Raw genomic sequence first — 25865 nt, 5'->3', positions numbered from 1 at the left:
AGAGCACTGTGTCTGACCTGTTGAAGTCTGAGCCACAAGGTAAATGCTGGATGCTGGGCGGTAAAGGGTACAGCCTCGCTACCTGGCTCATGACCCTCCGTTGCCTCCCACCCCCCCACTCCCCCGCACCCCCGCAGAACCCTCAGACAGAACCTGAGCAACGATACAATAAAAGCCATATAGCCACATGTAACACAATTGAAAAGACAACTGGAATGCTGAAGCAGCGCTTTCAATGCTTGGACCACTCAGGAGGCAGGCTGCAATACCACCCTGAGCAGGTTGCTCAGTTCACAGTGATGTGCTGCATGTTGCATAATTTAGCAATCATGTGGGGACAGGAATTGCCACAGGGGCCACCTGAGGAGAGAGTGCAGGAGACGGAGGAGGAAGAAGAGGACAATGAGGGTCAGGAGGATGACGAGATTGCAGATGAACCCATGGCACCACCCAACACCACAGCGGAGGGCACGCGGAGCGTATGCCACTGCAGAATTGCTACATCAGCAGCTCATATATGGACGCTTTGCTTGAATATGGAGAGCTGCATTTTGGGACCTGATGACTGTTACCCCAAAAGTTTGACACTGTACAAGAGTGGTTAAATTCCATTCCAACGTTTATCTAAACATTTTTAAAACATGCAACAATTTCAAAACTTTGTAAAAATTAACAACTGTTACAACTTTAATAAAAACTTTAACAAAACTTACAAAACTTTAATACCAACATTAACAAACATTATATAACTTTAATAACAAACCCTTTACTTTCCCCGCCCACACCCTCTGCCCCTTCTGCGGCCACGTGGTGCACGACACTTGCGACTATTCCCCACTTTCTTACTGCCACCCTTCCCTTTCCCAGTGCCCGTGGGCATGGACCTCCCCGAGTATATACCAAGCCGGTGTCCAGCCCACCCCAAGTGCTGTTGCTGTCGTTGTGGGAGGGCGGGGGGAGGGGGGAGTGAGATATTGCAGGCACAATAACTGGGGCCTCGGGAGAAGCTCGTGATGTGGAAGGCGAGGCTTCAGAGCTGGGAGATGATGTCAGCTCCCCACCCTCAGGTGATGTCGACCTGACTACTATGGCACGTGGGGATTGCGCGCCATGTCCCGATCCCGTCGATTGCCACATGGTTTCAATGGCGTCGGCGGTTCGCTCCATCACGGCAATCATATGCAAACTTTCCTCCGATTGCCGCTCTGATAGAGCCGCGATGTTAGTGGTTATTGTAGTCATGGCCTTGAGCAGCTCTCGACGTATGTCAACGCTGGCCTGTGACAGACGCACCGTGTCCTGGTACACGCCTACAGCAACCGACCTTTGCTGCACCAACCTCCATCGCTGCAGCAAAGGCGCTGCAACACTGGGGGTGCCTTGCTGCGCACGGCTTGGTCCGGCAGAATCAGAGGACCCATCGGGGAATCCCCTGAATACAGACTCCGTGGTGGTGGAGAATGTTCCAGCTCTCCCACGTGGTACAGTGACTTATCGCAGTCTTATTTAAATGTCCACCACTGCTGCAATACTGCATTACGTATTGCAGACAGAATACATATGTGCATTGCGTTACATGCCCCCAACATTCCAGTACATCACATGAGGCCAACATTACAGTGCAATAAAATTGTATTATAGTACATCAGGCCAACGTTGCAGTTACAGTTAGATTACATGACATGAGAGGACCGCAACACAGACTGCATTTTATTTAACTTACCATCCTGTGTGAGTGGGTCAGCTCCAATGCCAGTGGTGGCATGGTTGCTATCCCCGACCAGGGACAGGGCACAGGACTCGATATCTGTAAGCGGCTCCTGGGTTGTGGGGCCTCCCTCCATGCGACGCTGAAACGCTTCTATTGCAGATTTCTTCCTCTGTAAAAAGTAAAGTAAATCAAAGTATAAATCTTCAATCCATTTAACATGACACAGACACACACACACACACACATACATTAAAAAAGCACTGCGTTGATCCTTATTGCTTGAAAAGCACGCATACATCGCCGTAACCGTAAGATAAATAACATCATCCGTGTGACACTGAACCTACATTTATTTACATGGTACCTAGCACCTGGGAAGGGGATAACTAAAATCATTACTTACTCTTGCGACCCTCACCAGGTCGTTGCACCTCTGATGGCACCTTTCCCCAGTGGGTACTGTAGTCCCTCCACCTTACTACAAACTCACACGAGGCATAGATATATCAAACACGGTCACTCTGTGACCTTCACCTTTATTGCCAGGACCAAGGAGTGCTGACCCTGTGTGGGACCTTCCATTTTATACCTGGAAACCCAGGTGAGGAGTGTCTCCCGCAAGTTCACCCCCTGTGGTCAGGGTATGCATTTCTAGGGTACAGGTACAGTGTACATGAGTTACAGTTACATGACCATATCATTGCAAGATGGTTAAATACATGACATCACCTCCCCCCTTAAGTCTTTTTGTTTCAAAGGTTAAGATGTGGCAGGTGGTTGATGCTCTCTCGTGGAGCACCGCAGTTGTGGCTCTGTTGGCTGAGCCTCGGCACGGGTCTCTGTCACTTGAAGTGATTCCGGCCTGTCCGGCCTGGCCGCAGGGACTGTGCATGCTGAGGACTGTCTTTGTTGCTTGTCCGCTGGCAGTGGTGTGGGTACCATCTCATGCTCTTCTTCAGGTTCCTCCGTGTCTATGCTGAACCTTTTCTTTACTTGTCCAAGTGTTTGCGGCATATCTGCCCATTTTTTAGTCGGACCACCATGACTCTATTTCCTTCTTTGCCAATTATGGTGCCCTCAAACCACTTGGGTCCCAAAGCATGGTTAAGAACAAATACCGGGTCATCTATTTCTATACACCTCCCCCTTGAGTTTCGATCATGAAGCTCGGTTTGGGACTGGCGCTTGCCCTCAACAATGTCTGCCAGGGCTGGGTGAATGAGGGACAGCCACGTCTTGAGCGTGCGTTTTATGAGGAGTTCCGCTAGCGGGACTCCCGTGAGTGAGTGCGGGCGGGACCTGTAGGCCAGCAGGAGGCGCAATAGGCGGTACTTAAGGGAGGGTCCTTGGATGCGTAGCATGCCCTGTTTTATGACTTGGACTGCCCGTTCCACCTGGCCATTGGAAGCCGGCTTGAACGGTACTGTCTGGACGTGCTTGATACCATTGCCCGACATAAACTCCTGGAATTCATGGCTGGTGAAACATGGGCCATTGTCGCTGACCAGGATGTCCGGCAAGCCATGGGTCGCGAAAACCATACGCAGACTCTCCACGGTGATGGATGTCATGCACGAGTTCAATATGATGCACTCGATCCACTTCGAGTATGCATCGACAACCATCAGGAACATTTTCCCCATGAATGGGCCCGCATAGTCTACGTGAATACGTGACCATGGTCTGGTGGGCCAGGGCCACGGGGAGTGGGGCTTCCATGGGGGCATAGCCCAGCTGGGCACACGTCGTGCACCTGCGAACCCAGTGTTCCAGGTCTGAGTCAATCCCCGGCCACCATACATGTGACCGGGCAATGGCCTTCATTTACATAATGCCAGGGTGCTTGCTGTGGAGTTCGCTGATGAACGCTTCCCTTCTTTTCTGACTACCCGGCTGCCCCATAGCAGGCAGTCGGCTTGGATGGAGAGCTCATCCATCTGTCTCTGAAACGGTCTGACTTCCTCGGGGCACGCCCTGTGTGCGGGCAGGCAATCCCCAGTCAGGACACATTTCTTTATCATGGATAGGAGGGGGTCCCTGTTGGTCCAGAGTTTGATCTGGCGGGCTGTGATGGGAGAGTCTGCAGTGTCAGAAGCCTCAATGGCCATGACCATCTCGGCGCTCTGCTTCGACGCCCCCTCGGTGGTGGCCAGTGGGAGCCTGCTGAGTGGATCAGCGCAATTTTCGGTGCCTGGCCGGTGCCATATGGTGTTATCATACGCAGCCAGTGTGAGGGCCCAGCGCTGTATGCGAGCTGACGCATTGGCGTTGACAGCCTTGCTGTCGGACAACAAGGATGTTGACGGCTTGTGGTCCGTCTCTAGCTCGAACTGCCTACCAAAAAGGTACTGGTGCATCTTTTTCACACCGTACACACATGCAAGTGCTTCCTTCTCAATCATGCCGTATTCACGCTCTGCCTGGGAGAGCGACCTGGAGGCGTAAGCCACCTGTTGGAGTCGGCCGTCATCGTTACCCTGCTGCAACACACACCCAACCCCGTAGGATGACGCATCGCATGTTAAGACCAGTTTTTTACAGGGGTCATACAAAGTCAACAGTTTGTTGGAACACAGCAGGTTCCTCGCCTTATTAAATGCCCGTTCTTGACAGTCCCCCCAAAACCATTCACAACCTTTACGCAGGAACATGAGTAACGGCTCCAACAATGTGCTTAAGTTCGGCAGAAAGTTCCCAAAATAGTTCAAAAGTCCCAGGAATGATCGCAACTCCGACATGTTGCCGGGCCTGGACGCCCGGCGGATCGCCTCCATTTTTGATTCAGTAGGCCAGATCCCATCTGCGGCAACCCTCCTGCTCAAAAACTAGACCTCTGGAGCCAAAAACACACACTTGGCCTTTTTCAGCCGCAAGCCTACACGATCCAATCGGCGTAGCACCTCCTCCAGGTTGTGGAGGTGTTCTTCGGTGTCTCGACCCGTTATGAGAATGTCATCTTGGAATACAATCATTCCAGGAATGGATTTGAGCAAGCTTTCCATGTTTCTTTGAAAGATGGCTGCTGCTGAACAAATGCCAAACAGACACCTGTTGTAGACAAATAATCCCTTGTGCATCGTGATGGTGGTCAGAAGCTTGGATTCTTCAGCCAGGTCCTAAGTCATGTAGGCCGAAGTGAGGTCCAACTTCATGAACAGCTTGCCACCTGCCAGCGTGTCAAAAAGGTCCTCCGCTCTCAGAAGTGGGTATTGGTCTTGCAGCGATACTCGGTTGATGGTGGCTTTGTCGTCGCCACAAATCCTAACTGAGCCATCTGCTTTGAGGATGGGAACGATGGGACTTGCCCAGTCGCTGAATTCAACGGCCGAAATTATGCCCTCTCTGAGCAGCCTGTCCAGTTCACATTCAATTTTTTCACGCATCACATACTGCACCGCTCTGGCTTTGTGGTGCACTGGTCTGGCGTCTGGAGCAATGCGTGTCACTACTTTAGTGCCCTTGAATGTTCCGACACCAGGTTGAAACAGTGACCTGAATTTTTGCAGGACCTGTGAGCATGAACTTCGCTCCACGGATGAAATGGCGTGTACATCCCCCCATTTCCAATTCATCTCAGCTAGCCAACTCCTCCCCAAAAGCGCAGGGCCATTTCCCGGAATGATCCAGAGTGGCAGCCGATTCTGTAATCCATTATGTGTTACCACCAAGTTTGCACTGCCCAGCACTGGGATGATCTCTTTGGTGTACGTCCGTAGCTGTGTCTCAATGCATTTCAGTTTGGGCCTGCTAGCTCTGTGTGGCCATAGTCTCTCAAATTGTTGGACGCTCATGAGTGACTGGCTAGCTCCAATATCCAGCTTCATGTGCACCGGGGATGCCATTCAATAAGAATTTCATCATCATGGGTGGCGTTTTAGTGCATGAGCTGTGGTCATCAGCCACATGAACTCTCTGAACTTCAGCTTTACCCCAGGCCTCATCCTGCATTGCAGACCCTTCGTCTGATTCCTCTGTCTCTCAGGTTAGCCTCGCTACTGCCTTTTTGCACATCCTGGCCAAGTGTCCACTGACATTATAAATCCTACAGCTATATTGCTGGAACCTGCAGCTTTTCGCAGTGTGTCTACCCCCGCACCTCCAGCTTGAGCTGAGATTGAGATTGCTGTTAACAAAAGGACTATTACCAGGCATTCCTCTCTGATTGCTCATTTGGCTGTTTCTAAGCACTCTGATGGTGGGTGTTAATGGTCCCATCGCGGGATGCATTGTTCCTCGAGATAGTGTGAATTGCCGATCCCCTTTCCATTGTCCTTGTTGCGGGCCCACCGTAGAGCCTGTTGCTGCCTGGGTGGTTTCAAAATGCCCTTGCCTGCCCGTGGGGTCCCGAGCCGCGTTCACCATGTTAACTCCCTGGTCCGTCGCTGGGCTGCGTGCGTAAATTAGCTTGGTCTCCTCTTCCCCTGCCATAAAGATCTGAGCTATCAACGCCGCCCCTTCTAAAGTCAAGTCCTTAGTCTTTATAAGCTTCCTGAAAATGCCGGCATGATTAATGCCCTTGATGAAAAAGTCCCTTAACATCTCCCCCCTGCAGGCATCGGAGAACTTACAGAGACTGGCCAAGCACCGCAGTTCCGCCACGAAGTCCGAGACGTTTTGTCCCTCCCGACACCGGTGAGAGTAGAACCGGATGCCGGGCCATGTGTTCGCTACTCGCCGGCTTGAGATGCTCACTGATCAGCTGGCTGAGCTCTTCAAAGGACTTGTCCGCCGGCTTTTAGGGTGCGAGCAGGTCTTTCATCAGTGCATCGCCTGTGGTCCGCAGCTGGTCAGTAGATACGCCCTCCGCTTGTCAGCCGTTGTCTCTTCCAGCCAGTCCTTTGTGACAAAGCTCTGCTGGAGTCTTTCCACAAAGTCGTCCCAGTCCTCACCCACACAGTAACGTTCCTCTGTGCCACCGGTGGCCATTCTCGTGGTTTGGTGATTCCCGTTTCTCGTCACCAAATGTAGTGTCCCTGCACCTTACTACAAACTCACTGGAGGCATAGATATATCAGACACAGTCACTCTGTGACCTTCACCTTTATTGCCAGGACCAAGGAATGCTGACCCCGGGTGGGACCTCCCCTTTTATACCTGGAAACCCAGGTGAGGAGTGTCTCCCGCAAGTTCACCCCTTGTGGTCAGGGTATGCATTTCTAGGGTACAGTGTACATGAGTTACAGTTACACGACTATGTCATTGCAAGATGGTTAAATACATGACAGGTACCATCATACTTTGAGGGCACAGCCTCCCCAATCTCGTCCCAAATTCAGTTGTACTCCTTTGGGAGGGGCTTTCCACGACCACCCCTGGTGAGGTCGGAGTACCTCTCCGTGATGTGCTCCAGAAGGGCTCCGTCTCATCGAAGGCAAGCGCCCTCATCCTCCCCTCCTTCTCGATATTCCTGCACTTGGATGTTTTCTTTAACATTGGCATAATTTTTTTCTGGATATTAATTTCCCCTTCTTAAGTATCTGTTCTTGTGTTGAAACCGAATAATTATTAGTTGCTATCAATTTTTTTCCACTGTGCTAACTATTTTCAAACTCTCTGGCCTTCGACTACCTTGCTGTTCCTTCTTACTCTCTCTCTCCTCTTCAACTCCCTGACCCCCGAAATCGTGGGTAAAACGCGGTAAAAAAATCAGAATAAAAGAATTTGCGCATGTGCATTTCTGTGCTGCACTGCCCATCGAACAGAGTGTCGATCTTGATCGACTACTAAGATGCTTACCACCCGATGCAGACCGCTGACATACCGCTGACATACTGCTGACATAACGGCAAAAAGATTTTCACCAATTTTGCCTTCTTCGGTCTCGGCGGTATGGTGGCGATATGAAATGACATACCACCAGCATACCGCTGAGAAATGGGCAGACCATCGGTATTGACCAATTTCAGGCCCTTAATGGTTTCAATAAAAAAATGGGTTTACTAGCTCAACAACGAGGATCAGTTGATGACACAGAACAATTCTAATCAAAACAGATAAAGATTTTCACAGAGGCCTTGTTTACAAGGGCATAATGCAGAATAAACTGTCCAAGAGAAGGTAAACAGAGGTCCAAACAAGAGATAAGCAAAGATATGATCTCATGGGATGGGGGAAGGTTTTCACCTGAGTTGAGACAAAGAACTCGAAATACGATTGGGCACCTTGGTTTGGGAAGAGCCCTTACAGGTTAGATAGTCTTGTCCATCGTCAACCCCAGGCCCACCCCTAAATAGAGAATAAAAGAGATATCTAAAGGGCTCTTCCCAAACCAATGTGCCCAATAGTATTTCAAATAACCCTTAACTTCCTTATCATTCAAAAATCTGTTTATCTCCACCTTAAATATATTCAAAGACCCAGCCTCCACAGCTCTCTGGGATAGAGAATTCCAAAGATTCACGACCCTCAGAGAAGAAATTCCTCCTCATTTCTGTTTTAAATGTGCGACCCCTTGTTCTGAAACTATGCCCCCTAGTTCTAGATTCCCACATGAGGGGAAACACCCTCTCTGCATCTACCCTGTAAAGCCCCTTCAGAATCCATTTATGGTTCAGATTAACAGATTTTTGAATGATAAGGGAGTCAAGGGTTATGGGGAGTGGGCAGGGAGTTGAGGCCAAGGTCGAATCAGCCATGATCTTATTGAATGGCGGAGCAGGCTCGAGGGGTCAAATGGCCTACTCCTGCTCCTATTTCGTATGTTCTTATGTAAATGAGTTCTTCACCTTTTGGACATGACTTACATCAGATGAAGAAAATCGACCCTGGATTGTTTAGCTGTTGTTATTTTTTTTAATTTTCTCCAGCTTTACCCTGTTTTATCACATCTTGTCGGGATCAGATCCCACAATGAATAGTTCTGGCCATCTAGTTGCCAATTTAGCCTCTCTCTACTCAATCCTTTCCAAAACTTTCATTTAATTTGTGACACCAAACTTGAACATGAATGTTTGGGCTTTCAACCCTTCCCAGTAAGATGATGGATGGTTAGAAAAAGAGTTTGTTAATCATCACAACCGATATAAGAGAATAGGGCATAACGCAGTTTCTATTTCTGTTAAAAACGTACCAGATCGATCATTCAAGTATTTATCCTCCCACGGACAGGGAAAAAAGAAAGAGAAAACCCATCGCTACGGCAATGATTGGCAGTTAATAACAAAATAAAGGCCCCTGAGTCAGGGCAAAGAATGAAGTGTTTTGGGAAGGCCGGAAATATTGACAGCATCCAAATAAAAGCTAGGAAGCTGGCCATTATCTTTTTAGGATGTGGTTTGTCAGGCTATAGAACTGTTACCCAAGAATAGACTGGCTCTGTACTGTGTGCTGCTGGGTGTGAACCATTTTGCAATAATCTAACACCAATGGTGGACAGAATCTTTTTTATGAAGGGCCCCCTTCAATTCATTTCCAGGAGATAAGGGGCTTTGTCTATGGTAACGTAACTCCAGTGAAACTACAATAGCTCCTACTGTCCTATCAGAAGAAGAAAGCTCTGGTAGGTAGGTGGATTAGATTCCAGTAGTGTGTGATACTGGCTGTGAAAGCTCTTATCAAAGCCAGTATGGGACATGTCGGGAGTTTATTCAGTACAGTGAATGTTTGTTCCATTGTCATCTGAACTGTCAGTTGAGTATTGTAATACAACATTTATCTGGGCAGCATCATGTATTCCATGCAGTCGACATAAAGACGGTTTTAACTCCTTGAATACAGACTGCTGATTTCGAACAGGAGCTTTCAGGACAGGTGCAAGTTTACTTATATATAAAACTTGTAAATGCGGGTCTCTGCTCACTTCTGATGATCTTTTTCCCTCACCGCCTTCTCTCCTCCTCTCCTGAAGCCATCAAGTCTTGCTCAGGTACGGCCGTTAGCTCCTCCCCAGTATCCACGTGGCCATTCTTCCGTCGGGCAATTTTCCAAATGGATTTTAATGTTTATGGGCAGCCATCAAGGTTCCCCCACCTGTAACATTCAGGGAATGTAGGTTATGCGCCTGCTTTTACCAGGCGTAAGAGTTTGAAGGATATTCGCTGAGCAAGAGTTGGGCAAATAGCCCAATCTCTGTCCCACGATGTCCTTCTCCCGCGGATGCGTGCAATCTGTCCGAAGGCATTTTGGCAGATCGCAAAAGTCGGTTCTCGGCACATGCACATTGCGTGCCGTGAATAGGCATTTGTGAGGCCTCTTCAGGTGCGTGCGCACATCGTATGCACCCGGAGAGGCTGCAATTTTCAGCCCAATATTTTTCACTGGAATTTTTATTCAGTTTGTTTCTGGAGAGACATTTGATGCAGCACAAGCTGGTATCAGTCTGTCAAAATCTGGCATGCCAAGTACAGGCATTAAAATCAAAACAAGGGAAACATTCCATTGCACAATACCGGCATTGACATTTTAAAAATAGCTTCTCATGAACCTGAGAATTCACAAGTTTGCAGATAAATCTGCAGTCAGCTCCTTATCAGTTTTCTGGGCAATAATGTGAATTACGTCAATTATGAGTTTTGTGGAAAGACTAGAGAATCCTTAGAGCAAAGAAGGTTAAGGGGAGATTTGTAGAATCATAGAATGATAGAGCACAGAAGGAGGCCATTCGGCCCATCATGCCTGCTCTTTGAAAGAGCTATCCAATTTGTCCCACTTCCGAGATCTTGCCCCAGAGCCCTGCTTATGTTTCCCCTTCAAGTATTTATCCACTTCCCTTTTGAAAGTTACCATTGAATCTGTTTCCAAGCACTGCATTTTGGAACATAACAACTTGCTGTGTAAAAGAAATACTCTCTTCACCTTGCCTCTGGTTCTTTTGCTAATTACCTTAATTCTGAGTCCTCTGGTTAACGCCCGTCTGCCACAAGAAAAAGTTTCTCCTTATTTACTCGATCAAAACCCTTCATGATTTAATAACCCTTCATGATTTAATAGAGATGTTCACAATTATGAGGGGTTTTAATCGAGTAGATAGGGAGAAACTGTTTCCTCTAGTGGAGGGTCAGTAACCAGAGGGCACAGATTTAAGGTGAAAAATCCAGGGAGATGAGGAGAAGGGTTTTTTACGCAGTGAGTTGTTGTGATCGCGAATGAACTGCCTGAGAGGGTGATGGAAGAAGATTGAGTAGTAACTCAGAAAGGAAGTGATATACACTTGTAAAGGAGACATTAGCAGGGCTATGCGCAAAGAGCTTGGGAGTGGGACTAATTGGATCGCTCTTTCAAAGAGCCGGCACAGACACGATGGGCCAATTGTCTGCTTCTGTACTGTAAGATTCTATCATTCAATGAATAACAGAGGGGGTAATATTTTACCGAGCTCCTTTTACTATCTATGCGCACGATGCATTTTCTAAGTAATTACAATTTCACAATTGCTTCAGATTTGAAGCAGAACCACAGCAACGCTCGACGGAGCTGAATTAGCACTGGGCCATATCAGCAATGAACATGTTAACGCATTTGTATGAAAATACTCTGCTATTTTGACAAAACTTTTATTTATCTTCTTTAAAATAGCAGGCAGAGGAATATCACGCCAGCACGTTTAATACTAACATACATCATGACATGGAAATTCAACCCGATTGCGCGATATATAAAACAGGTGAAAGCGAGTCGGCAGACCGTTTTACATTGACTTCAATAGACATAAAAATCAGGAGAGATATAGGGCCCAAGTTTCCACATGATTCGCGCCTGATTTTTAGGAGCAACTGGTGGAGAACGGACTATTTTAGAAATCGCAATTCTCCACATTTTTTTTTCTGCAGTTCGAGTCAGGTAGAACAGTTCTAGTTTAGAACAGAATTTTTTCTTCAAAAGGGGGCGTGTCCGGCCACTGACGCCTGATTTGAAAGTTTCCACAGTGAAAATGTACTCCAAACTAAAGTAGAATGGAGCCAGTGAAGATTTTTGTAGAACTGAAAAAACCTGTTCTACACATTAAAAAATCAGGCGCAAGTTACAAATTAGGCGTCCAGAACGAGGTGGGGGGAAGGGAACTCATTAAATTCGACAATAAATCCTTATTTATACTTCTACAAATATTATACAAATAAATCCAACCTGAATAAACATTTATAAGCCAAGAAAAGATTAAATAAACCATCTTCCTACCTGTGTGAAAGTGCTTCAGCCAGGGAGAATTCTGCAGCCGTTCGTGCCGCTGAGCAGGAGGGGGAGAGAGAGAGAGGGAGGGAGAGAGAGAGAGAGAGAGAGAGAGAGAGGGGAGGGAGGGAGGGAGGGAGAGAGGGGGGGGGAGGGAGGGAGAGAGGGGGGGAGGGCGGGAGAGAGGGGGGGGGAGGAGGGGGGGGAGGGGAACAGGAGCGGGCCTCGGGTCGGGGCGGGGGGTGGGGGGAGCGGGTCTCGGGTCGGGGCGGGGGAGCGGGCCTCGGGTCGGGGCGGGGAGTGGGGGGAGCGGGTCTCGGGTCGGGGCGGGGGAGCGGGCCTCGGGTCGGGGCGGGGGGTGGGGGGAGCGGGTCTCGGGTCGGGGCGGGGGGGGGGTGAGCGGGTGTCGGGTCGGGGCGGGGTGGGGGGAGCGGGTGTCGGGTCGGGGCGGGGGGGGAGCGGGTGTCGGGTCGGGGCGGGGGGGGTGAGCGGGTGTCGGGTCGGGGCGGGGGGGGAGCGGGTGTCGGGTCGGGGCGGGGGGGGAGCGGGTGTCGGGTCGGGGCGGGGGGGGAGCGGGTGTCGGGTCGGGGCGGGGGGGGGAGCGGGTGTCGGGTCGGGGCGGTGGGGGGAGCGGGTGTCGGGTCTCGGGTCGGGTCGGGTCGGGGCGAGCGGGCGTCGGGTCGGGGCGGGGGGTGGGGGGAGCGGGTGTCGGGTCGGGGCGGGGGGGGAGCGGGTGTCGGGTCGGGGCGGTGGGGGAGCGGGTGTCGGGTCTCGGGTCGGGTCGGGTCGGGGCGAGCGGGCGTCGGGTCGGGGCGGGGGGTGGGGGGAGCGGGTGTCGGGTCGGGGCGGGGGGGGAGCGGGTGTCGGGTCGGGGCGGGGGGGGAGCGGGTGTCGGGTCGGGGCGGTGGGGGGAGCGGGTGTCGGGTCGGGGCGAGCGGGCGTCGGGTCGGGGCGGGGGGTGGGGGGAGCGGGCGTCGAGTCGGGGCGGGGGGTGAGCGGGTGTCGGGTCGGGGCAGGGGAGGGGGAGCGGGTGTCGGGTCGGGGCAGGGGAGGGGGAGCGGGTGTCGGGTCGGGGCGGGGGGGGAGCGGGTGTCGGGTCGGGGCAGGGGAGGGGGAGCGGGTGTCGGGTCGGGGCGGGGGGGGTGAGCGGGTGTCGGGTCGGGGCAGGGGAGGGGGAGCGGGTGTCGGGTCGGGGCGGGGGGGGTGAGCGGGTGTCGGGTCGGGGCGGGGGGGGTGAGCGGGTGTCGGGTCGGGGCAGGGGAGGGGGAGCGGGTGTCGGGTCGGGGCGGGGGGGGTGAGCGGGTGTCGGGTCGGGGCGGGGGGGGTGAGCGGGTGTCGGGTCGGGGCGGGGGGGTGAGCGGGTGTCGGGTCGGGGCGGGGGGGGTGAGCGGGTGTCGGGTCGGGGCGGGGGGGGTGAGCGGGTGTCGGGTCGGGGCGGGGGGGGTGAGCGGGTGTCGGGTCGGGGCGGGGGGGGTGAGCGGGTGTCGGGTCGGGGCAGGGGAGGGGGAGCGGGTGTCGGGTCGGGGCGGGGGGGGTGAGCGGGTGTCGGGTCGGGGCGGGGGGGGTGAGCGGGTGTCGGGTCGGGGGTGGGAGCGGGTGTCGGGTGTCGGGTCGGGGCGGGGGGGGGTGAGCGGGTGTCGGGTCGGGGCGGGGGGCGCGGGAGCGGGTGTCGGGTCGGGGCGGGGAGCGGGTGTCGGGTCGGGTCTGGTCGGCAGGGGGGGGGAGGGGGAGCAGGTGTCGGGTCGGGTCTGGTCGGCAGGGGGGGGGAGGGGGAGCAGGTGTCGGGTCGGGTCTGGTCGGCCGGGGGGGGAGCGGGTGTCGGGTCTGGTCGGGGGGGGAGAGCAAGAGCTGGCCATGGGAGGAGCCTCATTCACGCAGCCCCAGTGAGGCCATTCAGCCAGGGCTAGGGGCTGCGTGCTTCGGGCCCCTCCCACACAGTTCGGCGCCTGGAGCTACTGCACTTGCATGCCGACTGTAGCGCGCATGTGCAGAGGTCCCGGCACTGGCTCCGCCCCCCCCACAGCTCGTGCCGGCTGCGCCGAGTGCCACAGGACCTGTAAGTTGGTGGAGAATACGGAGGATTTTTTTAGGCGCCGTTTTAGGCGCGAAAAACGGGCGCCCAGCTCGGAGGGGCGCCCATTTTTTGTCTTGTGGAAACTTGGGCCCATAGAAGGGATGAGCCACTATCACCTGGTTTGCACTATTGCACAAAGTCGAGATCTAGCCCCTTGTGTTTTACGTATGAAAATTTCACCTCCTTGGTCGCTCAGTTTTGTCGGGTACTTCAAGCCAAATGAGAAGCATTTCAGATGAATTTAAGGTCACCACTCACCTGATTTGGAACAGACTCTCCATTTGGAACATGATTTGGAGCCATTTTGAAATGGGCTGCCAGGTACTGGAACAGAATTTCCGGATTTAGTTACAGACTGTCGGTTTTTTTCTAGTGGGCTAGTAACAAACTTTTAAAATGTGTTTTAAAAGGCCAGTTTTCAAAACAGAAACATATTTTTACCTCTTACAGAGCTGTTTGGCCATTCCAAGCAGGTTCATTGGCATTGCTGATGAATAGACTTTCGTTGTGCCACATTGAAGCTACAAGAAACAGTCAGTGCTATAAAATTAGGCTGACGTGCAGCTCAACATCACAGTCACAAAATGTTATAAAGCATCAGCTGATGGCCTGCTCGGGTGGTCCCAGCGAGGAGTGACACTCACACGGAGAGCTGGCAGGGACATTTTCCATCAATGTACAGAAAATCAGGGGCTGGGAGCCTTTGCTTTCCTGAATAATGCACGCTGTGGGTGGCACGTCCATTGAGCGCACCCTGATTGGTCAATCTACCCTGTAATTCCAGCTACACTCCTGCCTCCCACTTTCCATTGAACCCAATAAATGGAAAAAATAAAAAAGTGATTTTTTAAAAAAAGTGCTCTGCTTTGTGTCTGGATGGGTCTCGGTGCTCCCCCTCCCTCAACTCATAGACCCTTGAAGTTCCCTTGGCATCTCTCTAAGACGGCAATCAACTGACCCAAAGTTCAGCTCTTGAATCAAACAGCAGCAGTTTTGGGTTTGGAGCCAGCTGCTTCTGTATTGCTGTTGTGTTCTGGTCCTCAGTGTTGAATCATGTTCTGGCTGTTGTCACCCAGGCAGCATGGTTTCCATTCCGTTTGTTGTCTGGGTCACATACAACTATTTTAAAGCAGAACAATAATCAAGTGCCCCTGATTAAAGGGGGCACTAAAACCGACAAACTTAAACAAATTAAACTTTAGACAGTAAACTTGTGTCAAAATAAAATTTGGTTGCCGGGGGTGATGATGCACTCCAGTCACCGCGAGCGTACCAGTGGACATCGCGTGTTCCATCTCCAGGGACACTCTGGCACGGATGTCACCGCGGAAGAGAGGTAGGCAGTCGGGCTGAACGACCCCCTCGACCACCCGCTGCCTGGACCGGTTGATGGCCACTCTGGGTCACGTACATCTACCAGGGTGAGATGCCAGCTGCCTTTTTGGTGGTTTCCTGGACGCACTGGGGCATGAAGCAATCATGACCTGAACTCAATGTGCTCTCTAGGGCTTTGGAAGCATAAGCAAGGCCTTAATGTAACTGATTGGAAATTCTCCACAGGATAAATGACACAGGACAGCAGAATGTGCTGTGATACATTATGGTTTCTTTATCTCTTCCTGAAATCCAACACTGTTTACAATTACTGTAGACATTTTCTCCACATTATGTAACTCACTGTTTCAAAAGTATAATTTTCCCTCAGTACACATCACATCATCATAGGCAGTCCCTCGAAATCGAGGAAGACTTGCTTCCACTCTAAAAGTGAGTTCTCAGATGACTGTGCAGTCCAATATGGGAAATATAGTCTCTGTCACAGGTGGGACAATCGTTGAAAGAAAGGTTGGGTGAGGAGTCTGGTTTGCCACATGCACCTTCCGCTGCCTGCTCTTGTTTTCTGCATACTCTCTGTTATGTAATGATGTGTGTATCATCCCAGTATCTTAAATGTAATGTAAGTACTATGCCACATCACAGAGGGCGCTGCAGTGGGAAACCCTGGTAGTACCTGTAACAAGGACTACATAAGGCTGACCACCACACCTGGGAAGCACTCTGGAGCTGAACAATAAAGGATGAAGGTCACAGCAGTTAGACTTATACCAGACCGTGTGGAGTCAGTGATTTGTGTGCTCCACGCAACCATGGCTACTCTGGGCTCGCTAAAGGATTTTACCGTGGGCAATGATTGGGAGGCCTTTACGGAAAGGCTCGAGTACTACTTCACAGCAAATGACCTGACGGAGGACACATACGCAATGAGAGAGAAGCGTAAGGTGATATTGCTCTCCAGTTGTGGCGATGAGGTTTACTATCAGGGATTTGCTGGCACCCATTCGTGACCAGTTGAAACCGAAGGAGAGCATCCTCACGGCTAGATACAAATTTTACCATCACTGCAGACCTGAGGGCCAGGATGTCACCAAATATGCTGCGGACCTCAGGAGACTCGCGGCGCCGTGTGATTTAGGGGCACACCTTGACGAGGCGCTGCGGGACGTTTTCGTCATGGGGATTGGCCACGAGGGCCTCCTTCACAAGCTGCTGGCCACAGAACCCACAATCACCCTGACAAAGGCCATCGCCATCAGCCGGGCATATATGACCTCGACTTGCAGCACCAAGCAGATGATCCACACAGTCTCGAATCCGGCAGGCACTGTCCACAGGATAGCGCCCACCACAGACAAAACTGCAGAACGTGACTCTGCCCGGGGCAGAGAGCACGGACCTCGGGGTCGTGGAGCTCAGAGTCCGCTGAGGGGGGCCAATCAAGCAGCACCATGCTGACGCTGTGGAGGAAGCCATGGGGCTCACCGGTGCAGGTTTGCGGAGTACATGTGCAATACCTGCCACGTTAAAGGCCACCTTCAGCGTATGTGTAAAAGAAATCGGACTCACCATGTGGCTGAGGAGATGGGGGATGATCCACAGTTCAGCGAGAAGCAGGTAGAAGAAGATAAGGTGCTTGGACTGTATACGTGCACCGACGATTCGCCCCCAGTGATAAGTGAAGTAAAAATCAACGGAGTCCCAGTGAGTATGGAAGTGGACACGGGCTCAGGTCCGTCGTTGATGAGTCGGAGAACTTTTGATAAACTGTGGATTAACCCAGCTGCACGACCCAAGCTGGTCCCGGTCACGGCGAAGCTGCGTACCTACACCAGGGAACTAATACCTGTTCTCGGCAGAGCAATGGTGCAGGTATCCCACGGGGACGAGACGCACGCTTTACCTTTGTGGGTCGTTGCAGGCGATGGGCTGATACTCCTCGGCCGGAGGTAGATGGGGAAGGTCCGTGGGAGCTGGGAAGACTTCATTCCTCCACAGGTTGCTGCTCCCCGGGGTGCTGCCATGCCCCGGGTCCCCAGAGAGCAGCGCCGACCGAGCTGGAGCTGCAGCCTCAATCCACCCACAGGCAAGTCCCAGGCCCGGACCTCACACAGAGACCCTGCAGCCCCAGCCCAACAGGCAAGTCCCAGGCCCGGATCTCACACAGAGACCCTGCAGCCCCAGCCCCCACAGGCAAGCAGCCCTGCAAAGAGGGGCCTAGTGGGGGGTGGGGGGTGGGGTTGAGCTGGCGGGGCGCTGCGGGCGGGGTGCTGAGGGATCCAGGGGCCGGCGGTTTGGAAGGGCCCCGCAGAGGAAGAGGCCGTTGGGCGGGCCCCGCCGAGGAGCTGGTAGCATCGGGCGGCGGCGGCCATGGTAGCCGCAGGGGAGGCAGCTACGGAGGCCGCGGGGGATGCGGCAAGTTCGGCCGCTGGAGAGGCCACGGCGGGCACAGGAGAGGCGGCAAGTCAGGTGGCAGTGGAGTGGAGCGGAGGCTGTGACGGCGGAGGGCATTCGGAGCGGCGGAGAAGAAGATGGCAGTGGCATCGTGTCAAAGCTGCAGAGCATCAAAGATGGCGGCGCCTAAGGAGCAGCCTCGTGGAATCCTCCTGCATCAAAGATGGCGCCTTAAAGAGGAAATGCACCAGGGAGTCTTAAAAGGGCCTTACAAAGAGGTGGTCCCCACAAAGGACTTCTGTTTGGCAAAGCGAGTCTAAAATGAGCTATGTTAATATGAGATCGTGAATTTATAATAAGAATTACTTTTTTATGCTGAATGGCCACTGTATTTGTGTAAAATAATGGATGAAGTATAATTAATGATAACGGCTAACAAGGAAATCAAGGTTCCGTTACCAGTCAATAACCAGCTAATGTACCAGATAATATGTACCATACTAACGCACTGTCTATGCCCACCTGCCTTCCGTTGGACAAGTGTGATGTTATGTAATGATGTGTGAATCCTTGTCCTGCGTCCAGGTTGGCGGGGGGGGGGGGGGGGGAAGATGATGTTATGTGATGATGCGTGTATCGTCCCAGTACCTTAAATGTAATGTAAGTACTATGCCACACCACAGAGGGCGCTGCAGTGGGAAACCCTGGTAGTACCTGTAACAAGGACTATATAAGGCTGACCACCACACCTGGGAGGCACTCTGGAGCTGAACCATAAAGGACGAAGGTCACAGCAGTTAGACTTACACCAGACCGTGTGGAGTCAGTGATTTGTGTGCTACATACACCACACTCTCGGCGATGAGACCCGAGGTGCTCAGTGCCCTCCCGGATGCTCTTCCTCCACTTAGGGCAGTCTTGGGCCAGGGATTCCCAAGTGACGGTGGGGATGTTGGCCTGATCAAGAATACTGATGTTGGTGTGTCTATCCTCCCAGTGGATTTGCAGGATCTTGCGGAGGCAGCGCTGGTGGTACTTCTCCAGCGCTTTGAGGTGCCTACTATATATGGTCCACATCTCTGAGCCATTTTGGGGTATCACTACTGCCCTGTAGAGCATAAGCTTGGTGCCAGATTTGAGGTCCTGGTCTTCAAACACTCTCTTCCTCAGATGACCGAAGGTTGTGCTGGCACACTGGAGGCGGTGTTGGACCTCGTGGTCGATATCTGCCCTTGCTTATAGTAGGCTCCCGAGGTATGGAAAATGGTCCATGTTGTCCAAGGCAGCACCATTGATTTTGAGACCAGGGGGCAGTGCTATGAGGCGGGGTCAGGTTGGTGGAGGACCTTTGTCTTACAGATGTTTAGTGTAAGGCCGATGCTTTCAAATGCCTCGGTGAAGATGTTGATGGGGTAAACGCACGTGCGCTATACACTTCCTCCTCGGAGCTCTCAAATGTCTCGGGCTGTATTGCCAGATCCACGCTGAATTGATCATCATCCACATGGTGTGTCGCAGTTCGCTTGCTCCACTGCGGACACGTCCGCTGAAGGTGCCCCGTCTTCGCATACCCTCTGCAAACATACTGATGGGGCCGGTGATTGCCCCCACAACGCCAATGCATTGAGCTCGGATTTGCGCCCGATGGCGGGCTTTTGAGCAGCTCCCGTTCTCGCATACACAGTCGAGTAGGCCCTCGGTGGCGAACTTTGAGCGGCTCCCGTTCTCGCATACGCAATCGAGTAGGCCCTCGATGGTGAACTTTGGGCGTCTCCCGATCTTGCAGATGCAGTCGAGTAGATCCTGCCATGTGCAGCTCTGAAGGCCATCGATACAATTTTGTACACAGTACTTACCATGGAGTTCCTGTTTTGTCGTGATATCTGCTTCGTGCTTTTCTGCATGGACATGCAAGCCTGGATGATGGTGATGACCTTGCTGAGGTCTGGCGTCTCCGCAGCCACCAGTTTACTTAAGATTGCCTCCTGGTTGACCCCGATCACGAAAGAGCCACGCAGCATGTCTTCCATCGCAGTCCCAAATTTGCAAGGCCCTGCAAGACGTCTCAGGTCAGCAACAAATGCCGCTACGTCCTGGCCTTCTGGATGAATGTGCATATAGAAGCGATATCTGGATATGAGGATTCCTTCCGTGGGTTTAAGGTGTTCCCGAACTAGAGTTCACAGTTCTTTGTAATCCTTTTCTGTAGGAGAGTGGGTGAGAACAGATTCTTGATGAGTGCATAGATCATGGGGCCACAAACGGTGAGAAGAACCGGCCTGCGCTTCTCTGCATCCTTGTCTTTATTTAGGTCATTTGCCACGAAGTACTGGTCAAGACGATCCATGAAATCTCCCCAATCCTTTCCCTCATTGAATCTCTTGAGAATTCCAACAGTATTCGGCATACTTTTGCGTGGGTTTGTATTTTCCTCGTCGCCAGTTGTGGTGTATGAAATGATACAATGAACTCCATACTCTGAGCCAGTGACTAGGTGTAACCTGGAACCTGGTCAGTCTTTAATGGCTTCCAGAAATGAAGATACAAAGGTGAAGTTCGGGCCCAGCACGAGTGTACCTATAACCCTAGCACCGCCGACGGTAGTGCCCCCTGGTGGTGGGTAAGGCTTATGTACATACGTTACATACACATAAATAACTGACAAACTGAGCCAGGAGAAAAGTAACTTCGACCGTGTGCTTTATGCAATAACCCAAAATGGGACATGAGTTCCATCATGGAATGCTTATTGTTAAATAGGATCATTGTTAGACCTCGGGGGGAGGGGGGCAATCCAGACTTTACACTCCTGATCACAGCGCTGTAGCCTGCATGTGGATAGCCTGGTACATTGTTGTAAGAGGAACAATACTTAACTAGCCCACTTGCAATCCTAGGAGAGAATTACACAGAATTTTACAACACAGAAACAGGCCATTCGGCCCAAAAGGGTTAAGGAAGATTTAAAGGAGTAGAGAGAGGTGAAGAGGCGGAGAGGTTTAGGGAGGGAATTCCATCTTAGTGCACTGCTCTTTGCCCTCTCCAGTGTCTGTGTATGTGATTTGTGGCAGGATGATCACATTACTCAATATGTGCTCTAATTCCTGCACCGTAAGGCCCAGCACACTCTCTATAAACGTGTACACTCCTGGTCTGGCAGCATTCTTTTTTTTAATTGCTTCATCATATTGTCTGACCATTGGAAGTGCTAGGATTTACAAGAATGATACCAGAACTAAATTTACAAGGATGATACCAGAGCTAGATGTACAAGATACTAGAATTAGATGACACCAGATCTGTGGTGGCTGGTGGCAACAGCCATCCCACGTTAAAGTAATTCATGCACAGGCATCTTCCACTGTTTAAAATGAGTTCATCGGTCACCTGAGTACTGATTTTTAGTGTGGAAGCAAGTCATCCTCGACCCCGAGGGACTGCCTATGATGATGAAGAGGATGATATCAGATCTGAGAGTTTATGGGCTAGATTTTCCACGTTTTTTGCATGCTTAACACCCAGATAACATCCAATTTACCACTGAAATTACGTATAATGCACATATATCGCCCATTTAGCCACAAAATGGAAACTGACGGGCATTTTTTGGAAGCTTATCGCCGAGCGTTACTTTCCCCATGTGCGTAAGGCTGGGAAAAAATAATAGCGCCGCCCACTTTTTTAGGGCGGAATCCCATCAGATTGGGCGAAATCAACGCCCATAATATTGGCCAGCGTTAGTTTCCACACGGAATTAACACCGAGATTCAATAATCCCGCCCGCCCACTTTTTATTGTTGTAAAGATCACATTTACTGAAACTAATGCCCAGTATATTGCCGAGCGTCGCTTTCACCACCTCGCACATATCTCGCCCACAGTATCGCTCGCCCAAATAAACGCCCGGAAAAAGTAGAACTGTTCTGAACTAAAGCCAGTGTTATGGGTGCCATTTTTAAAATCGCAGGTCGCTTCAACTTCGGGGGATTTTGGATTGACTCTGGAGTTCTTCTCAGGTGAAGTGACTATTTCAACAGACATATTTTCAGACTCTGGACTATTGGGGGTTTACTGTAAATGTATTTTGTGAGGAAATGATTCCTTCTGATCAATCACTATTATACTTTCATTGCAATGGGGCCAACCATTTCTCAGCCTGCATCAATTAATACGCAGATGCTGCAGAGTGCAGATGGCTCATGTGATGCACATCATTATGTGCCCAATCTAAGATGTGCAAGAATGAGCAGTAGGTCCAGACCATACACACCCCGCACGTACAAGGAAAAGAGGTCTTACCTCGACGTGTCCGAGCACACCTGCCTTCGGAGACTGCGCTTCCACAAGGTGGTGATCGATGAAATATGTGAGCTCATGAGGCCACATATGCAGCCTGCCATCAAGACATCAGTGTTGGTCGAGGTCAAGGTCACCGCGGCACTGACTTTCTACGCGTCTGGTTCCTTTTGGGCCTCCGGGGTCGAGATTTCCCCTCTATCTCACCATGCCACCCATCGCTGCATTAGAGAGGTCACGGAGGCCCTGTATGCGTGAAGGATGGATTTTATCAGTTTCCCCATGACCACAGAGGCTCAGACTGACATGGCTGGAGTATTTTACTGCATTGCTAAGTTCCCCAGGGTGCAGGGAGCAATACACTGCACTCACATCGCCATGCGGCCACCTTCTCAGGACCCAGAACTTTTCCGTAACAGAAAAGGATTTCACTCCCTGAAGGTCCAGCTAGTTGTAGACCACAACCAAATCATAATGGCAGTGAATGCCAAATGTCCAGGCAGCTTTGGTGAGGCTCACATCCTGCATGAAAGCGCTGTCTCTGACATGTTTAAGAGTCAGCCACAAGGACAATGCTGGTTGCTTGGTGATAACCAATATGGCCCAGTCCCCAGGCTGGTGACCCCTCTGCGTGACACCCACACCGAGGCCGAGAAGCGATACAACCAGAGTCACAGAGACACATGCAATGTGGTCCAGAAAATAATAACAATGCTTAAGCAGTGCGCTCGGATGTCGTCCCAGTTCCAGCGGATTTTTCCCAGCCAGCTTCTGCCGAGCAGTGTGGGGCCATCTCCTGGTATAATCCATAGTGGGAGTTCGTGCACTGCTCCATCGTGGGAGACTTTTACAGCTGCACTGCCAATTACAGGGATCAGCTCTTTAGTGTAAGTTCTTAGCCTGGTATGAATGGGGCTAAGCTTGGGCCTGTGTGCCTTGTTGTACCACAGCCTGTCGAAGGCCTTTTTGCTCATGATAGACTGACTCGCACCCGTGTCCAGTTCCATGGATACTGGAATTCCGTCCAGTTCGACTTTTAGCATAATCGGTGGACATTTCGAAGGTGTGTATCCCGTACACTTCTGCCTCCTCGGTTCGAGTCTCTAGTTCAGCCTGATCCGCCATGGATCTATCCTCCTCTGTAACGTGGTGGTTTGCAGGGTTTGCAGCTCATCTGCATATTCGCTGGAGGTGTCCCATTGCTCCACAGCCTTTGCACACATAATGTTTGAAGTGGCATTGATAGGCTCGATGATCACCTCCACAGCACCAACAAGGTGTTAACTGCCTCGCATTAACAATTGATGGCAGACTCTAGGTCATCTGAGGTCATGCAGCTGCTGGTGTGTACGTTCTGCCATATGCATTCCTACTTGAAAACAATGTTACTTTGTGTACAGTACTTGCCGAAACCTCTTTATGCTGTGAAATTTGTTTGGTGTTATCGCTGGTGGACATAAATGTCTAGGCTATTGTTATGGCTTTGCTCAGATTCGGTGTTTCAACAGTCAATAGTTTGTGAAGGATAACCTCATGCCAATGCCAAGCACGAAAAAGTCTCTTAGTATTTGCTCAAGGAATCCATCGAATTCGCAATGTCCTGCAAGGCACCTTAGTTTGGCGACGTAGCTCGCCACTTCCTGACCTTCAGACCATTGACACGTGTAGATTCAATACCTTGCTGTCAGAACGTTTTCCTTTCGATTTAGGTGCTCCCGGACCAGCGTACACAATTCTTCATACGATTTAGTTGTTGGTTTCACCAGAGCTAGAAGGTTCTTCATGAGGCCGTAGGTTTTTGCCCCATAGACTGTGAGGAGGATCGCCCTTCGTTTGGCAGCGTTCTTGTCTCCTTCCAGCTCGTTGGCTATGAAGTATTGGTTGGGTCACTCCACAAAGGCCTCCCAATTGACCCCTTCTGAGAATTTCTCCAGGATGCCAACAATTCTCTGCATTTTCACGTGGTTGTTCATTTTCTCGGCGCCAGTTGTTATGCTCATAATAAGGTGGTGCAACTGACTACTGTAGACAATGAGTAAATGTGATCTTAGCTCCTTTATTCAGACTCCAGATTGCTGGTACAGTGTGGGATGCCTGCTTATATACAGTGCTCCCAAGGGATGCTGGGATCTCTTGGGACTCCAACAGGTAAGCTCTCTGGTAGTGGTATTATACAGGTTGTCTACAGCTACCATTGAGAACTTTCGTATCATGTTTGCTACTCATGGTTTGCCTGACAGTGTTGTGAGCGACAACGGACCTTGCTTCACAAGTCTTGAGTTCCAGGAGTTCATGAAACTCAACGGCATCAGACATGTGGGATCAGCTCCATTCAAGCCTGCTTCTAATGGTCAAGCAGAGCATGCTATTCAAACAATCAAGCAAAGTATGAAATGTGTAACTCAGGGCTCACTGCAGAGATGGTTGTCATGTATATTGCTCAGTTACAGGTCAAGACCTCTGAACTACTGATGAAGAGAAATCTCAAGAGCAGGCTTTCTCTTGTTCATCCTGATTTGAACGATCGTGTTGAAAACCGACGTCAAAGTCAGCAAAGGTGTCATGATCGTGTTGCCGTGTCACGTGACATCTCGGTCAACGATCCGGTTTATGTACTGAACTATGGTGAAGGTCCAAAGTGGATCACCGGCACTGTTACAGCCAAGAAGGGTAACAGACTGTTTATTGTCGTGCTCAAGAATGGGCAAACGTGCAGGAAACATCTTGACCAATTTAAACAGCGGCACACGGATGAACTGGAACCGAGTGAGGAAGATGCAGTCAGTGACCAACCAACCATTTTTCATTCATCAGAGGACTCTGCTGACATTACTGACTCTGAACCTTCAGTCTCTGATGTGGTCATGACCACTCCCATCAGATCGGCTACCCAGCCCTCAGTCTCAATGGACTCAGAACGCTCGCCCAGAGCCAAAGTTGAACTGAGACGATCAACTCGTGAGAGGAAAGCCCCAGACCGTCTTAATTTGTAAAAAGACTGTTGTTAAGATTTTAAAAGGGGGATATTGCTGTGTATTAATGTTTGGGAGTCACCAGACACCAGAGGGCGCCGTGGTCAGAAGTCATGGGGGTTTACGCATGTGGCATGTGTGCTTCGTCACCTGTATATAAACTGGGTGCCTTTGTCACGCAGGCACTCTTGGGCTGGAATAAAGATGGATTAGGTTGCACCTGAGTGAGTTTACAGTAACCAGACTCTTGAGTCATTACAGGTGTCAAGCTTCTTGAGTGTTGTTGGAGCTGCACTCATCCAGGCATGTGAAGAGTATTCCATCACACTCCTAACGTGTGCCTTGTAGATGGTAGAAAGGATTTGGGGAGTCATGAGGTGAGACACTCACCACAGAATTCTAAGCCTCTGACCTATTCTTGTAGCCACACTATTTATGTGGCTGGTCCAGTTAAGTTGCTAGTCAATGATGATCCGCAAGTTGTTGATGGTGGGGGATGCAGTGATAGTAATGCCGTTGAATATCAAGGGGCGGTGGTTAGACTCTCGTTTGTTGGAGATAGTCATTACCTGGCACTTGTGCGCCGTGAATGTTAATCTAGGTCTTGCTACATGTGGGCATGGACTGCTTCATTTTCTGAGGAGTTGCAAATGGAACTGAACACTGTGCAATCATCAGCGAACATCCCATTTCTGACCTTATGATGGAGAGAAGGTCATTGATGAAGCAACTGAAGATGGTTGCGCCTAGGACACTGCCCTAAGGAACTCCTGCAGCGATGTCCTGGGGCTGTAATGATTGACCTCCAACCACCACAACCATCTCCCTTTGTGCGAGGTATGACTCCAGCCAGTGGAGAGCTTTCCCCCTGATTCCCATTGACTTCAATGTTACTAGAGCTCCTTGATGCCACACTTGGTCAAATGCTGCCTTGATGTCAAGGGCAGTCACTTTCACCTCACCTCTGGAATTCAGCTCT

At 51.0% G+C, this 25865-nt stretch overlaps 1 long non-coding RNA gene across 1 annotated transcript in view; it reads right to left on the bottom strand.

Moving 5' to 3' along the window:
- Window positions 1-1758: 1758 nt before the first annotated feature.
- LOC139228210 (uncharacterized) overlaps window positions 1759-25865 on the bottom strand; it is a 193993-nt gene continuing 169886 nt past the window's right edge. The window contains exon 3 of the long non-coding RNA XR_011587527.1: window positions 1759-1880. This is a non-coding gene — a long non-coding RNA (uncharacterized lncRNA). The remainder of the gene's footprint in view (window positions 1881-25865) is intronic.

The sequence above is a fragment of the Pristiophorus japonicus genome, chromosome 17 (genome assembly GCF_044704955.1).
Source record: "Pristiophorus japonicus isolate sPriJap1 chromosome 17, sPriJap1.hap1, whole genome shotgun sequence".
Taxonomy (NCBI): domain Eukaryota; kingdom Metazoa; phylum Chordata; class Chondrichthyes; family Pristiophoridae; genus Pristiophorus; species Pristiophorus japonicus.
This window is presented reverse-complemented; position numbering and strand designations above follow the sequence as displayed.